The 14,902-nt window shown below is 47.0% G+C and overlaps 1 protein-coding gene across 2 annotated transcripts in view; it reads right to left on the bottom strand.

The window, feature by feature from the left end:
* Wake (ankyrin repeat and fibronectin type III domain containing protein wide awake) overlaps positions 1 to 14,902 on the bottom strand; it is a 585,518-nt gene that overhangs the window by 235,825 nt on the left and 334,791 nt on the right. The window lies entirely within an intron of this gene.

Genomic DNA, 14,902 nt, shown 5'->3' with positions numbered 1-14,902 from the left:
GCGAGCAAAGGAACCCAGAGGGACTGGTCTGCCGAGTCGTGCATGTCGGCAGCCGCTGTTGCCACTGGCGGGGCTTTAATTAAAACCCCCCGTCTACGAAGGAGCCTAGCACTTGACACGTTTCACGCATCGTCGCAATACGCGGGAGAAGGCTCCTGAAGCGCTACGTCTCGGAAATCAGAACGCGCAAGGAGAGCGGCATTGCCTGCTAATTCTACCTACCTCGCTTCCCCCGGCGGTTGAACGCCAAAGGCGACCCGGAGAACAGATTATTAAGGGACTAACTGGGCACTCAAGCGAACGTTCGGAAAAATTAAAGGCGAATCACAGTTAACAAGCTAGTTAAGAACACTGGAGACAGCGCCGACACCTCTTTTCTAGAAGACAACCAAGTCCTTGCTCCGTAAGTTGCTACCCGACTTACTTCATTGACGTCACTCTGACGTCACTGATCTCAAACTTGACAGGATGTGTCGCAAGGCGTATATTCAAGTATAACGAAAAAAGCGAACCTTATCCAGACAGGGGAAAACCCGGTGACGAAACAGATATGACGGAGATTCGACGACACATTAAAGAAGCCCGCGTTCCTCTTCTAAATTTAGCGCATGAGTAACTGAAGCGGAAAGAAATGACGTCGCATTCGATTAAAGGGAGGGTGGGAGTTACTAAGAAACACCCTGCCAGACGGTGGCGGGAGACAACCGCTTTCCGCGTCATTTTACCCCAGACGGTTTTCCATTGACGGCGCCAACCACGAACCATGAGTCAATCAATGTACACGTAGATGTGGGTCGCAGAAATCGTTCGTGTATATATATATATATATATATATATATATATATATATATATATATATATATATATATATATATATATATATATATATATATATATATATATATATATATATATTCCCTTTAAGTTAAAAAAGCCACAGGGTTCCGGTAGTTAAAAATAACCTCGTTCCCAGAGCTGATGACATCCGCTTTTGTTCCTTCGTTCTGTTTAAATGTGCCCGGCGACTGTCTTGCACATCCGGTAAAATATCGGAAGTGGATATATGGCTAGTGGGAGAAAAAAAGGGGGCCAGGAAGTTGGCGTGAGGTCGATCAGTGTCGAAGGACTCGCGAGGGCCTTGGACAAGAGCGACCGTCCTGTGTGAGGTTTGTTTCGATCCACTTTTGCTTTTCGTCGCGTCGGGCCTTATAAACCTTGAGACAGCTAAAAATAGCCGAAGCAAGGACAGTTCAATATTCGAACTTAAGTATGAGTCGCGCGGCGGGGGACGGTTGGCAGTATGCCTAAACTACGCGAGAATTCTTTAACGCTTGTTAAGGTTTTATATTCGCTCGTGTTGTCTTTGTACTTGAGGAAATAATTAGATTCGTTATGGTCTATTAACGCGCGGTGTTAAAAGGCACAGAATACTGCGGAATAAAAAAACGCTTAATCTGAAAATTTAGGGCGAATTAAAGAAGAGGTTACAATGGGACACAGCTCGCCTAAAGTAACAACTGGGTAACGCTCTAATCCGGAATGTTTCAATAGTATTCTACTATTTCGCATTCCGATTTGTTTGATTCCACAAAACGCTGTATTGCAGATACTATATATACCCTCCAGTTTGATAGTTTGGGCTTTCAAGTTTTTGTACCATTTGTGTGTTTGCGATTCACGCTGATTTACTTGTACACGTTCTAACAACCGCCAGAGCTTAAGTTTCAACTCTGGGATCTCTTTCTTTATACAGTTCATTCTTGCGCAATGTTAAATGCAAGGAATAATAAGCAGAAACTAGATAAAAAAAAAACCAGCATACTGGTATTTAGTATGCTGATTTCACCGAAATATGTAAGCGGTAGTTGAAGTGTGATTTGTAAACTAGCACTAAAATTCCCCGCATTAACCCGAGGGGAAGAATGTGAAAGTGCGAATGCACGAGTTGAATTTGCGCGGTTCGGTAATGTTCGCGAAAGAGAGATCACACACACACACACAACTACAAAGAAAGAAAGATGCATTTATTCACAGACACCTATTTGTGTTGTCGTTGTACTTGATTGCTAGAGCGGATCTCAGCTTTGATATTTCGTGTCAGTACTCCTTTAAGCGGGTGCATTAGCCCTTCTCACGCCCGATTCCTGGCCAATCCCCCACGTGGGTATGTGGCATGTCAGCGGCCAGGCAGCGCGCGCCCATCTCCCCCCGTTGCCAAGGAAGACGAAGAGATTCCTGGCCAATCCCCCACGTGGGTATGCTATGCGGACATCGCCGGTGGACGCAGGTTCAGGGTCGCTTAAGAAGTGCATTCGCACTTACAATAGGATCGAACCCAATTCCAGGCAGCGTGAAATCTGCTGAAACCGCTGAGCTGTGGTTCTCGTCCGTCGGCTCGAAAGTCAACGGGCGCTCGCCCAAGAACGGCAGCGCCGTCGCCTCGCAAATTCTGCGTTTCCCGCAAAGAAATCGACAGATAAATGCCAACGGTCAAAGGTTCCCTCCCGTCTCCCTCCCCTCCGTTGCGCTGCTGAGCACGAGGTCGCGGGTTCGATTCCCGGCCGCGGCGGCCGCTTTTCTGATGGAGGCGAAAAGCAAAAACGCCCGCGTGTACGAGATTTCGGCGCACGATAAAGATCCCCAGGTGGTCAGAGTTAATCCGGAGCCCTCCACTACGGCGCGCCTCATCGCCTGCGTTGCGTCGGCGCGTTAAACCCTACAATCAATCAATCAATCAATCAATCAATCAATCAATCAATCAATCAATCAATCAATCAATCAATCAATCAATCAATCAATCAATCAATCAATCTCCCTCCCCTAGCGGGAAGGAAAGCAACCTGTCTCTCTTTGCAAGAACAGTGCGCCCTCTACCGGTGAGCCTGCAAAACCGGTTTCTGCGAGGCCCCCGACGGGTCTGTGAACATGCGTGACGCACGACCTTCAGCAGACTTACGAAAAAGCTCGATCTACAACAGCTCCGCTGTTAAAACAATCCTACCCAAGGAATTTCGTGCCGCCGCAATCGCACGAAGCAAATGAAATTGCAATAAAACATTGCACAAGTAAAAAAAAATGACGGAAGCTCACCCTAATGCGTAAGACTTGAAGGTAGCGAAGCTTTGCGCAACCTTCACGACCATCACGAAGGTTAAGTCCACGATTGCAGCCGATATGCTGCTTCTTCACTGCCACGATGACCTTTACTGTATCATTGTTGCTATGAGTGTGAGCTCGTTTCTTTGGAAGTGATAATCATTGGACATCACCTTCGAGGGGCGTACGCAATGAAGCGTCTTTCTCGTTCGAAGCAAGTGCTGCCACGATTACGGCGAACGCTGGAGTTTTTTTTTTTTTTGGTAAATCTTGGTCAATCTACCTAAGTGGGTACGCTTGGCTTGGCAAACGTGCGCAGGGGACGCTGGGCGGTCGTTGCGAGGCACCCACACACGAGCGATCGGCATTTGTTTTTTTTTTGCCGGCAGGTCGACGCAATCTTCCGCAGTCTCCCTATGTGGGTATGCTTGGCTTGACAAACCTGCGTAAGAGACCATGGGGGGTCGTCGCTGGGCACGCACACACGCGCGCTCGGCATTTTCTTGGTTTTGTTAACTGCCACACGGTCGCCGCGAGGGCCTCACTCACGTGCGCACGCTCAACAATTTCTCGGTATTTTTAACTGCGGACACGGAACATCGTGATTTGCTAAACAGCTTCGCCGTTAAAACGTCACATCTGCGACACACTGACGTCACCTAGTAAACCTGTCACTGCGAAGTGTACACGATGTCGCACTCTCGTAAGATGATTACAGGGAGCCGCGCTGACTTTTCGCATTACCGGACCAAATATTCGTCTGGAAGCTCCGTATTTCGTTATCTTGATTTTCTCTGTTCCTCGCAGTATCGGACTTGATGGAGTCCCACAGTGTTCATTTTCTTCGAATTCCTTCAATTATTAGAGAATACGGGCGAGAAAAATGCAAAAGCGAGCGGCACGGGGCGAGAGAAAAGTGCTACCGCCAAAGCTTTTAATAATAAAAAGGTCCTTGATTTGACAGGTACACAAGAAAATCAAGAATTTCGACGACACGTGTTGCCATCCGCTGCATTAAAAACGTTTAAAAAACGGAGACTGTTGCAGTGAGCTGTCTTATTCTGGGTCTCCGAGTTACAAAAAAAGAGAAAAAAACTGTTAGCGCTCTTTCGCAATCCTCGAGAAGCTAGAAAAGTGATGTAGTCGCATGGAACTGCCTCGGCAGGGGACTAAGCACGCGCTCAGCCGCCGAAACGGAGATTTTATGTTTTTTTGTCGTCTCTCAACGCTGCAAAGACGGCCTACAGCGGACGGCATTTCGTACTCCTAAAAGCAGGTTATGCGGAAGATACGCCGAATTCGTTCGAGGAGCGAGTTTTTACGCAGCCGCGTCCGTAGACGCCCGTTTTTTGCAGCCGGGGGAGCGAATAAAGCACACTTAAGCTGTTGCTGCTGAACTGAACACGAGGACGCGGGTACGAATCCCAGCCGCGGCGGCCGCTTTTCTGATGGAGACGAAAAGCAAAAACGCCCGTGTGTACGAGATTTAGGCGCACGCTAAAGATACCCAGGGGGTGAAATTTAATCCGGACCCCTCCGCCACGGCGCGCCACATCGCCCGTGTAGCATCGGCGCGTTAAACCCTACAATAAATCAGTCACACCTAAGCTGCTACCTCGTCTGCATCCTTTCTTCCGCAATCGAGCAGGGTCACAATACATAAAGCAACCGTATGGGGATAGCGTTTAGCGTTTTCGCCAACACCCCGCAGTAACGCGTAGAATACCAGCCGAGAGGAGAATGGTCAGGTGTTCAGTTATCACGTTAAAAAAAAAGAAGGCGTAACCCGCACTTTCCTTTTTTATTCTTGGGTAAAAACCAGCGCGAACTCAGACAAAGACGAAGGAAGTGAAACACAAGGACAGCGGTTCGTATTCGTCTGAGTTCGCGCTGGTTTTTATCCAAGAATGTCTTTCCAACTGGCCCAGCTTGCAACCCTCCTGCAGTTCCTTTTAAGTGCGAATGCACTTCTTAAGCGACCCTGAATCACGCGTCCACCGCCGTCCGTCCGTCCGCACCACATACCCACTTAGGGCGATTGGCCAAGAAGAGGTTTTAAGTGCGAAAGCGACCCCACCACATACCCACTTAGGGCGATTGGCCAAGAAGAGTTCTACCCATTCGGCATATCTTCGTGACACTAACCACTTCCTACGGGAAATTAACAACATAAAAATCCCTGATGGCGCCTTCCTTGTAACTATAGATGTAACTTCTCTGTACACAAATATACCTCACCGAGATGGGATTGAAGCCCTGGTTGAATCATATAGCATACATCGGGATCACGAGGCGCCAAGCCCACAAGGCATTGAAACTTTGACCAGGCTACTGTGGAATTAAATAGCTTTTAATTCCACAAACAGTATTACCTACAAAATAAAGGCACTGCGATGGCTACTCGAATGGCACCCAACTACGCTAATATATTCATGAACGATCTCGAAACAAAATTCCTATCAACCCGTGAAATTAAGCCACGGTTGATATCACCCGTGCATTCGCACTTCCCCATGCTCCCCTTCGGGGAAATGTTTTAAACAGCAGCGCTGTTAAGCTTTCAGTTCCGCCGTAAAGCGTTACCAGAAATGAGGATTGGTTTGACTGATTGATTGTAGGGTTAAACGCGCCGACGCAACGCAGGCGATGAGGGGCGCCACAGTGGAGGGTTCCGAATTAATTTTGACCACCTGTGGATCTTTAGCGTGCGCCGAAATCTCGTACACGCGGGTGAAAAGCTGCGGAACAAACCATCCGGGACTGCCAATCATGGAGAACTCTCAGCGGCAAGTTCGGAAACCCATGTGAGGTGCAATAGCCGGGTCTCCGACGAAGGGAGAGGAGGCCGCCAGCTCTGCTGTTTCTCCAGCCTTGCACCACCGGTGTAAGCTGCGCCAATGTTTTTCTCTCCATGTTTTAATGACGTCGCAAAGCACTCAAAGGAGAATCGATGCATACATCAGGGCTAGCTGGGCATTTTTTTGGAATGAATCCCGGCATCTAGCGTAGCCCGCTGGTGTCCCAGGCAACCGGTTGGTTTAAAGCCAGAGAGATCTGCGGCTTGATTGCATTGGAAACTAGATGACACTTACTAGTCTGCATCCAGGCTTTCCGGATCTCAGCCCAATTTCTGTCCCATTGACTATGTCTAGGGTCCTCATTCATGAATATGTCGGGGATCCCCAGTGGGCTTTTATAAAGTGGTCGAGACTCCACGATGAAGTACTTAAAGGGACTCAGTAACACTTCCGGTAAACGATTTCACTCTTCCCTTCACGTTGGGGAGCACTGCGAAAGCCATAGTTATCGCAAGCATGGAGCGGAACTGCGTGATTTGGTCGTAGCAGCAGATATTCCTTCCGTTTCTGCTTTTCTTTTGTGGAGCCTCGTCTTTTTAAAGTGGCTATCAAGTGCATTGATTGCTGCAACTGAAGGAAACCCGGCCAATAGCCACTACATTGCTGTAACGACGTAATTCCGGCGGTCGAAGAACGCCAAGACCGGGAAAAAGAGAAACATCCTTTGAGCAAGTTTCGAAGTTTCCTGACGGACATACAGCCGTAATTTTTTGGCTGAAGTATCTTCGACCCCCTAATCTGAGCACTAGATGCGTTGCTTGACTACGTTCTGGAAGCATTTAGGACTTCCAAGAAAGATAAAAAGAGTTAACAACGTGAGGGTTCGAGCTAGTTGGTACTCCATAGTGAAAATTTAAAGCGCAACAAATTTAGACAAAAGACGAATGACACAAGGACAAGCGCTTGTCCTTGTGTCATTCGTCTTTTGTCTAAATTCGTTGCGCTTTAAATTTTCAATAAAAAGAGTGTTGCAGGGTCCCTTTCAATACAATCGAAATGGTCAAACACTTTGTTCTTGCAGCTACGGTCACCGTACACATATCCTACGCCTACCTAGAGACCGCTTAAGGGCCCCAGACTGCGATTTCACAACCAATACACTACGCCTTCGGGCCGTGGAATTAAACGTATTCACGGAAACAGCAACACATGGTTCTATATCCTCCTAACCATGCCGCCAACATATATTTCACTTTGTTCGGAAACTATTACTACGTTTCGCAACGCTTAGAACAAACCGCTTAGGACACAGAAGCCACCGCAAGCTTGTACGGTAACTTCGGGAAGAGCGGTGGTATTTCCGTCGAGACGGGAAGTGTAACCGATCGGCTTTCTTTAAATCCGCTTTCGCAAAGCCACCCGCTTCGTAGCGTCGTTTGGAATTACCGTTTCACAATAAGCTTTCCTTTCCCCTAAGCTGCGGATTCGGCGGCACACTCCAGATCTTGTATCATAGCCAGAAACTTGAACGGTAAGAAAATGCTTCTGAAACCTCCTCCGTAGGGCTTTGTAAACTGAACCGCGTATTTTTTAGGCGCTTCAAGATATATGCGTCGTCTCGCTCCTAACTCCGATGGTGCGTTTCCACTTGGTCGGGGACGAAATAAGGAAGAAAGTCTGGCGGCGATAAATGACCACGACGGGCCATTTCAGGGCTGTCGCCGCCGTCGTTCGGGCTATTGCGTCACGTTACCATAGCCTGTAAAATGAAGCGGTCCTGTCTTTAAATGCACTTTTCCTAAAACCGCAAGGTACAGACAAATAAAAAAAAAACTCATCACACTTTACCGTAACCCGCATTTAAAGGAGTGCTCGGGTTGCCAGTTTAGCGACGAGAAGATGCAAATGCAAAGTTCCTTTTGTCATCGCGTCGCGATTCTGCATAAACCCTGCAGTGTCGCAACGCAGAGACAAGTCCTGTAACAAGAAGAAAGACAAGTCGCATAGCCGAGTTTTTTTTATTGTCTAAAAATGAAGAAACCGTGCGCTGCTCGGTTGACTGAACGGTGCTCTCTCTCTCTGTATGAGAGCGCACGAAAGTTTTGGTAAGAATTATGTTCTCCGCGAGAATAAAATTGAGTGTTTTTAAATACACATATTAGAGAAGAGGAACAGGTCTGGGGATGTAGCGCGAAAGACTTACAGCCAGTGGACCACCGGAGTCATGGAGTAATCACTGCGAAACAAGATTAGAAGAAGAGGTACACCATAAATTCAACAAAGGGGTGAAACCATAAACTTCGGAGGCAAAGAGTTAGCTTTGACACGCGAAGACAGGAACTCTTGGTGCGAACAGGATCATCATCATCATCATCATTATCGTCATCATCATCATCATATTCAGTGTAACGAACGTAGTGCTTCGCCTTGACCACGTCGGTTTGGTTACTTCAATTACCAAGAGTAACCAAGTTCAGTTTGGTTACTCTAAAGCGTAACCACACCGGGCACACTCATCTCGAGCGCACTTATCGTGGTACCTGGCGTGGTATGCTTCGCATACAAAATGAAAACACAGCCTCGTCTTACCAACTAATCAGGGCATGTTCTAATGGCCAGAGTCAGTTCCCCTTTTGAATAATTTGTTGACAACATACAGTAAGCTGGAGGTAGGCACTGCTCCGCGAAAAAAGGCCCTCATTTAGTTCTAAGCCACCTTGCGTGCGTCGTTAGGTTTGGCCAGGCATTGCCTGGTAAACAAGCACAACGGCTTTATTTGCGGAGTACGTTTGGTAGAATCCTCGTCTCACCAGCCGTCATTAGAGAGTTTTAGCATGGCGGGTACCGTCCGCTAACGCTACGGCGGCGGGTAGCGGGGCCCGACTGGGCAGGTGCGTGTTCGTTAGGGCAGGGTGGATTAGTTTCGCGGGCCGGCCTTCGCCATGCCCGCGCATTAGCTCCACTGAAGGGCAACCTCCTCGCCCTCCCCGCGCGCGCCTGCGCAGTGGGGTCCCGGTAACCCGCCGCCGTAGCTCGAGCCTCCGGTAGCCGCGATGTTAAAACTATTGGTACCACGCATCCGCAAAGATTTGGTATTAAGTAAAAATTGTAGTAACTCAACGGGTAACTCAACCAGTCATCAAACCAGCATACTCGAGAGCTACCACACAACGCCTGAAACACCGCCTACTGCGGTAGAGTTACGGCTCCTTTATAATCTGGATCACCTCGCACGCAGCGATGCGTGGATCGTCGTGTGCGTATACCCAATTAAGTGTGAGTTTCCCGCGCCAAATCAACGCCTGGGTTATGAGGGACACCTTAGCGGAGAGCTGGACAATAATTTATTCCGCCTTGTTATCTCTAGCGCGCACCTAAATATCGACACACTGGCGTGTTATCTCTTAATCTATCAGAGAAACAGCCACGGCTCGCTACGTAGCGTTCACTGGGCTACGTCTTACCCACTCGTCCACCATGGCGGGTGTGCGTATAGATGCACGGCGAGACAGCGGGGAGATTGAAAAACGGGCGAGCATCCTAACACAGAAAAAAATGTCAGCAAAGAAAGTACTGAATTTCGGGGCACCATCTATCTTTCAAGTTTTCATAGATATGTTTTTGCATTTTTCTTCTTATCCGGCATTGCAAGCAAGCGAAAAGCTCGGCTAACATCGCTGTTTTTATTATATTTGATATGTCTCTCTCTCTCTCTCCGTTCCTCTGTGGGTTTATATTCATCTTTTATAAAAGCATACTGAGCATTCTCATCACGTCGGGAATTCGCTTTAGGATTTGAAAAGAAAATAAAGATACAAACACAACCCGATGACTCTAAATGATTAAAACTGGAATACAAATATCTACTGCCATCCTTCAACTACAGCATCGCTGTCTCCCGCTCCCATTGACAAAAAAAGCGCGGAAAAAACAGAGCTTGTTCGTAACCATCCCGTTATAAATAGGCGGAAAACATGTTCCCGGAACCGGAAGAAATCCGGGGACTTGCAAACCCAATTACGTGGAGGTTCGTCGTCATTCGGGAGAGCGTTCCTTCGGTCACACGCAGTTCGCACGTGCTTGGGAGGAAAAATTTCGACGGCTCTCTTTTGCGGACTCAGCGAGGTCTTCCTTAGCGGGGGGGACGACTGGGCTCTACCCCGAGTGTCGATGCTGCGCGCAAGGGGGACCTGTGCGAGGAACATAGACACACGAGCTTGACGGAAGTTCTTCGAAATGAAAAACCCCCCTGGCTGTCTCGCTGCAATCACATTACCGAGAACCCGAAAGGAATGGGACCTCTTCTAGAAGAATAAAAAAAAGCAAGAAAGAGAGCAACACAAAACCCCCCCAAAAAATCCTCTACCACCAGAAATTATATTCACCGCGAAAGAACTTTAAGCGAGCAACAGGGAACTGAATAAGGAGCATAATATTGTCACGAAAGTATAAAGGGTTATCTGTAGTTTCAAGGAACGCAAACCGACACGAACGGAGAATACGTGGGTAAGTGCTTATAGTAGTCTTCTCTCTGTATGTCTTTTTTCGTGGGCTCAAACTACAAATACGGAATACCAACTAGCGCAAATCCAAACCCTTCGTCATATAAGCAGTTACGGTACCATTAATTTCTAATAACGAATGAAATGAACGATCAAATATTCAATCCTGAAGAGTAATTCAAATTGAACAAACCACTTAAGTCTTCGTACGTGCTTGGAAAGCGAAAGACGGGCGATACTTATTTGGGCCAGGGCCTATTTTTAGCGTTCCTCGTGTTTTCGTTTGTACGTCGGTGTTATTTCCCTACTGTCGTCGAGCAGTGAAAACCAAGTTCGAGAAACCTTCTGCCCGAGGCAGTACCTGCACAATTGAATGGGAGAATTACCTCTCGAGCAGCGTTTTTTGTTCAGCTGCTCCCATATCTGGAGGAAAAAAAATTAATGATGGTGTTTCATGCTTTGACATTTCATGGGACAAAACTCGCTTTCCGCCCCTCTAATGAAAGACACTCTCACAGATGAGAAATTATTGTCATCCTTCAGCGCAGCGTGCCAGATGTTGTCGTCATCGATAAGAGGAAGTTGAGACACGGCGGCTTATTAGAGCGCGAACAGGGAAAAGGACAACGGCGTTATCTTTTTTATCTATCTACAATTAGTCACTGTGCCTCGGGTCAGTGGGATCGCAGAATAGAGGCTTTGAAGCCGTAATTCATTTTTAACGCTGTGATGCCTCAATGCTAGTGAGAAAAATCGGAACGAGCTTTGTTTTAACTGTGTAGATATTGGTTCGATTGCCTAGTACTACGCGTGACTACAAGCGCTGGGACCGCGGCAACATGAACGTTCGTGTTCTATCCATCAGTCGAGGAACACATGCCATATTACTACTACCCACGTCTTATTCACGTGGTGCACTTTCTTGTCACATCATGTCACATCATGGAAACCGCCACCATAGTTTAGGTAGGACAAGAATGGGAATTTTCCTCATCCCACCCATGGTTGCCCTGATAATGATGATGATTGATAGTGGTATGCCCTTTGTAGCAGGGTAATGCCACGTCATCTTACCAAAAAACAGTAGAAAGAAATTAATTTACCCATGTTTTACACTCCTCGTTTAATACTAGCGGTGCTCTTGGGGCAGGCACAAAAAAAAAAACTTATTAGGCCCGAGATACTTATTTTTTCTGTTGCAGGTGGTAGCTGCCCTAGTCAATATTCCCCTATCTGCTTTTCGTCCACCAGCATTCTAATCTTCTTTTCGTCCCCTCGACAGCCTTGAAGTTAACTTCCTCTGTGCTACCCTTAAATCCTAGGGCTTCTGGGAGCCGAATATTTCCCTCCAGATTGGGATGGATACCATTGCATTCTAACACTAATAAACTTCTATCCCTCTCCTCCTCCACTAAGACTGTTTTGCCTATCCAGTTACCTCGGTCCTGTGCCAACTGTGACCAATTTATCCCCGCAAACTTCTTGATCTCATCTGCCCATGTAACTTTCTGCCGCCCCCTGCAACGCTTGCCTTCTCTCTCTCTCTCTCTCTCTCTATATATATATATATATATATATATATATATATATATATATATATATATATATATATATATATATATATGTACAGAAAGAAATGCCGGCAGTCTACAACGCCAAAAAAGGCATGGGGGAATGGTTAGACTATGTTTTACCGTTAGTGACGTTACATTATTATTATTTTTTTAAATTATTACGTGCGAAAGAAAGAAAGAAAAACACGCGCCCAGAGTGGGAACCGAACCCACGCCTTTCGATTAGATCTCGAATGCCTTACTCGAGGGCCTCGGTTCTGGCAGCCTTGATGCCAAGGTAGCATAAGAGGGTTTCCCACCAGTTACCCGCTTATGACAGGCTGTAGACGTTCGCGTCACGCCCCGGGGGTCGAAAAGAAGGTCCCCTTCTCCCCGTGTAGTCTGAGTGGCGCTGGCTACCACCCTCAAGCGTCAGATACAGTTGTAGTAAATATAAATACCCCAGAAAGGGAAAGAGAACACAGTCGCCCAGATAGCCGAATCGGTAAGGCATTCGAGATCTAATCGAAAGGCGTGGGTTCGGTCCCCACTCTGGGCGCGTGTTTTTCTTTCTTTCTTTCTCACGTAATAATTAATAGTAATATTAATAATAATATTGTAACGTCACTAACGGTAAAAAATAGTCTAACCATTCCCCTATGCCTTCTTTGGCGGTGTAGACTGCCGGCATTTCTTTCTGTATTTCCTAACGAGCCCCTCATTTCCAAAAAAATACCCTATATATATATATATATATATATATATATATATATATATATATATATATATATATATATATATATAACACAGAAATAAGGGTTGGCAGTCGAGAAAACCTCGGAAAGCAAAGGGGAGGATGTGGTAGATCATTGAAACAGATTAAGAATTTGGAAAGAAAGAAAGAAAGTGAAGAAAAAATGCCCGCCAGGTGGCTGGCGGGCATTTTTTCTTCACTTTCTTTCTTTCTTTCCAAATTCTTAATCTGTTTCAATGATCTACCACATCCTCCCCTTTGCTTTCCGAGGTTTTCTCGACTGCCAACCCTTATTTCTGTGTTATTTTCAACGAGCCCCTCATTTCCTATTCTGATTCGCTACATGCATAGCGAGGGCCTCTGTTCTGGCAGTCTTGGTGCCATAGGGAGCTTAAGAGGGTTCAAAGCTGGTCGACCACTCTGGACATGTCGTAGACACTCGCGTCACGACCCGGGGGTTAAAAAGAAGGTCCCCTTCACCCCGAGTAGTCCGAATGGCGCTGGCTACCACCCCCAAGCACAGGAAACAAAAATACCTAACATAAATAGCCCAGAAAGTGAAGGGAAAATCGCCCCGCCGGTAGCGTAGTGGTTATCGCACCAGACCGGTATTCTGGAGGTCGTGGGTTCGTATCCCACCTGGCGGGCATTTTTTCTTCACTTTCTTTCTTTCTTTCCAAATTCTTAATCTGTTTCAATGATCTACCACATCCTCCCCTTTGCTTTCCGAGGTTTTCTCGACTGCCAACCCTTATTTCTGTGTTATTTTCAACGAGCCCCTCATTTCCTATTCTGATTCGCTACATGCATAGCGAGGGCCTCTGTTCTGGCAGTCTTGGTGCCATAGGGAGCTTAAGAGGGTTCAAAGCTGGTCGACCACTCTGGACATGTCGTAGACACTCGCGTCACGACCCGGGGGTTAAAAAGAAGGTCCCCTTCACCCCGAGTAGTCCGAATGGCGCTGGCTACCACCCCCAAGCACAGGAAACAAAAATACCTAACATAAATAGCCCAGAAAGTGAAGGGAAAATCGCCCCGCCGGTAGCGTAGTGGTTATCGCACCAGACCGGTATTCTGGAGGTCGTGGGTTCGTATCCCACCTGGCGGGCATTTTTTCTTCACTTTCTTTCTTTCTTTCCAAATTCTTAATCTGTTTCAATGATCTACCACATCCTCCCCTTTGCTTTCCGAGGTTTTCTCGACTGCCAACCCTTATTTCTGTGTTATTTTCAACGAGCCCCTCATTTCCTATTCTGATTCGCTACATGCATAGCGAGGGCCTCTGTTCTGGCAGTCTTGGTGCCATAGGGAGCTTAAGAGGGTTCAAAGCTGGTCGACCACTCTGGACATGTCGTAGACACTCGCGTCACGACCCGGGGGTTAAAAAGAAGGTCCCCTTCACCCCGAGTAGTCCGAATGGCGCTGGCTACCACCCCCAAGCACAGGAAACAAAAATACCTAACATAAATAGCCCAGAAAGTGAAGGGAAAATCGCCCCGCCGGTAGCGTAGTGGTTATCGCACCAGACCGGTATTCTGGAGGTCGTGGGTTCGTATCCCACCTGGCGGGCATTTTTTCTTCACTTTCTTTCTTTCTTTCCAAATTCTTAATCTGTTTCAATGATCTACCACATCCTCCCCTTTGCTTTCCGAGGTTTTCTCGACTGCCAACCCTTATTTCTGTGTTATTTTCAACGAGCCCCTCATTTCCTATTCTGATTCGCTATATATATATATATATATATATATATATATATATATATATATATATATATACACACACATGTGGGTAAGGGCCCCCACAAGCGCCGTTTATTTTTTCCCCGGTTTCTTTTTTCCCCCACATGTTAAAATTCATACTGTCAGGAAAAAAAGAGGCAGACGTAATACCACGGCCGCATAAAACCACAAAGCCAGACGAAAGAGCATTTGCGTGCGCGAGGCAGTGGTGAGAGTAGATGCACACGGGATACACGGCGGGATCCTAATTTCAAAAGACCCGCGGCGCTTTCTTACCTAATCCAGTTGCGAAACCGAGCGCGCAAGAGGGCATGCAGCCAGGCCTGGCTTTAAAGGGATTTGCGAAAAAGGCGGCACGTGCTCAAAAAGTTCGCGCGAGACGCTGCGGGGTTTCAACTCTTAGTATCACAACGTAGGCATCAGGATGCCGTAGGAAAGACAGCGGCGTAGAAGAAGAACA

Source organism: Haemaphysalis longicornis, unplaced genomic scaffold (genome assembly GCF_048455015.1).
Source record: "Haemaphysalis longicornis isolate Haplotype H1 unplaced genomic scaffold, Haemaphysalis longicornis Haplotype H1 scaffold_5, whole genome shotgun sequence".
In the NCBI taxonomy this organism is placed as follows: Eukaryota; Metazoa; Arthropoda; class Arachnida; order Ixodida; family Ixodidae; genus Haemaphysalis; species Haemaphysalis longicornis.
This window is presented reverse-complemented; position numbering and strand designations above follow the sequence as displayed.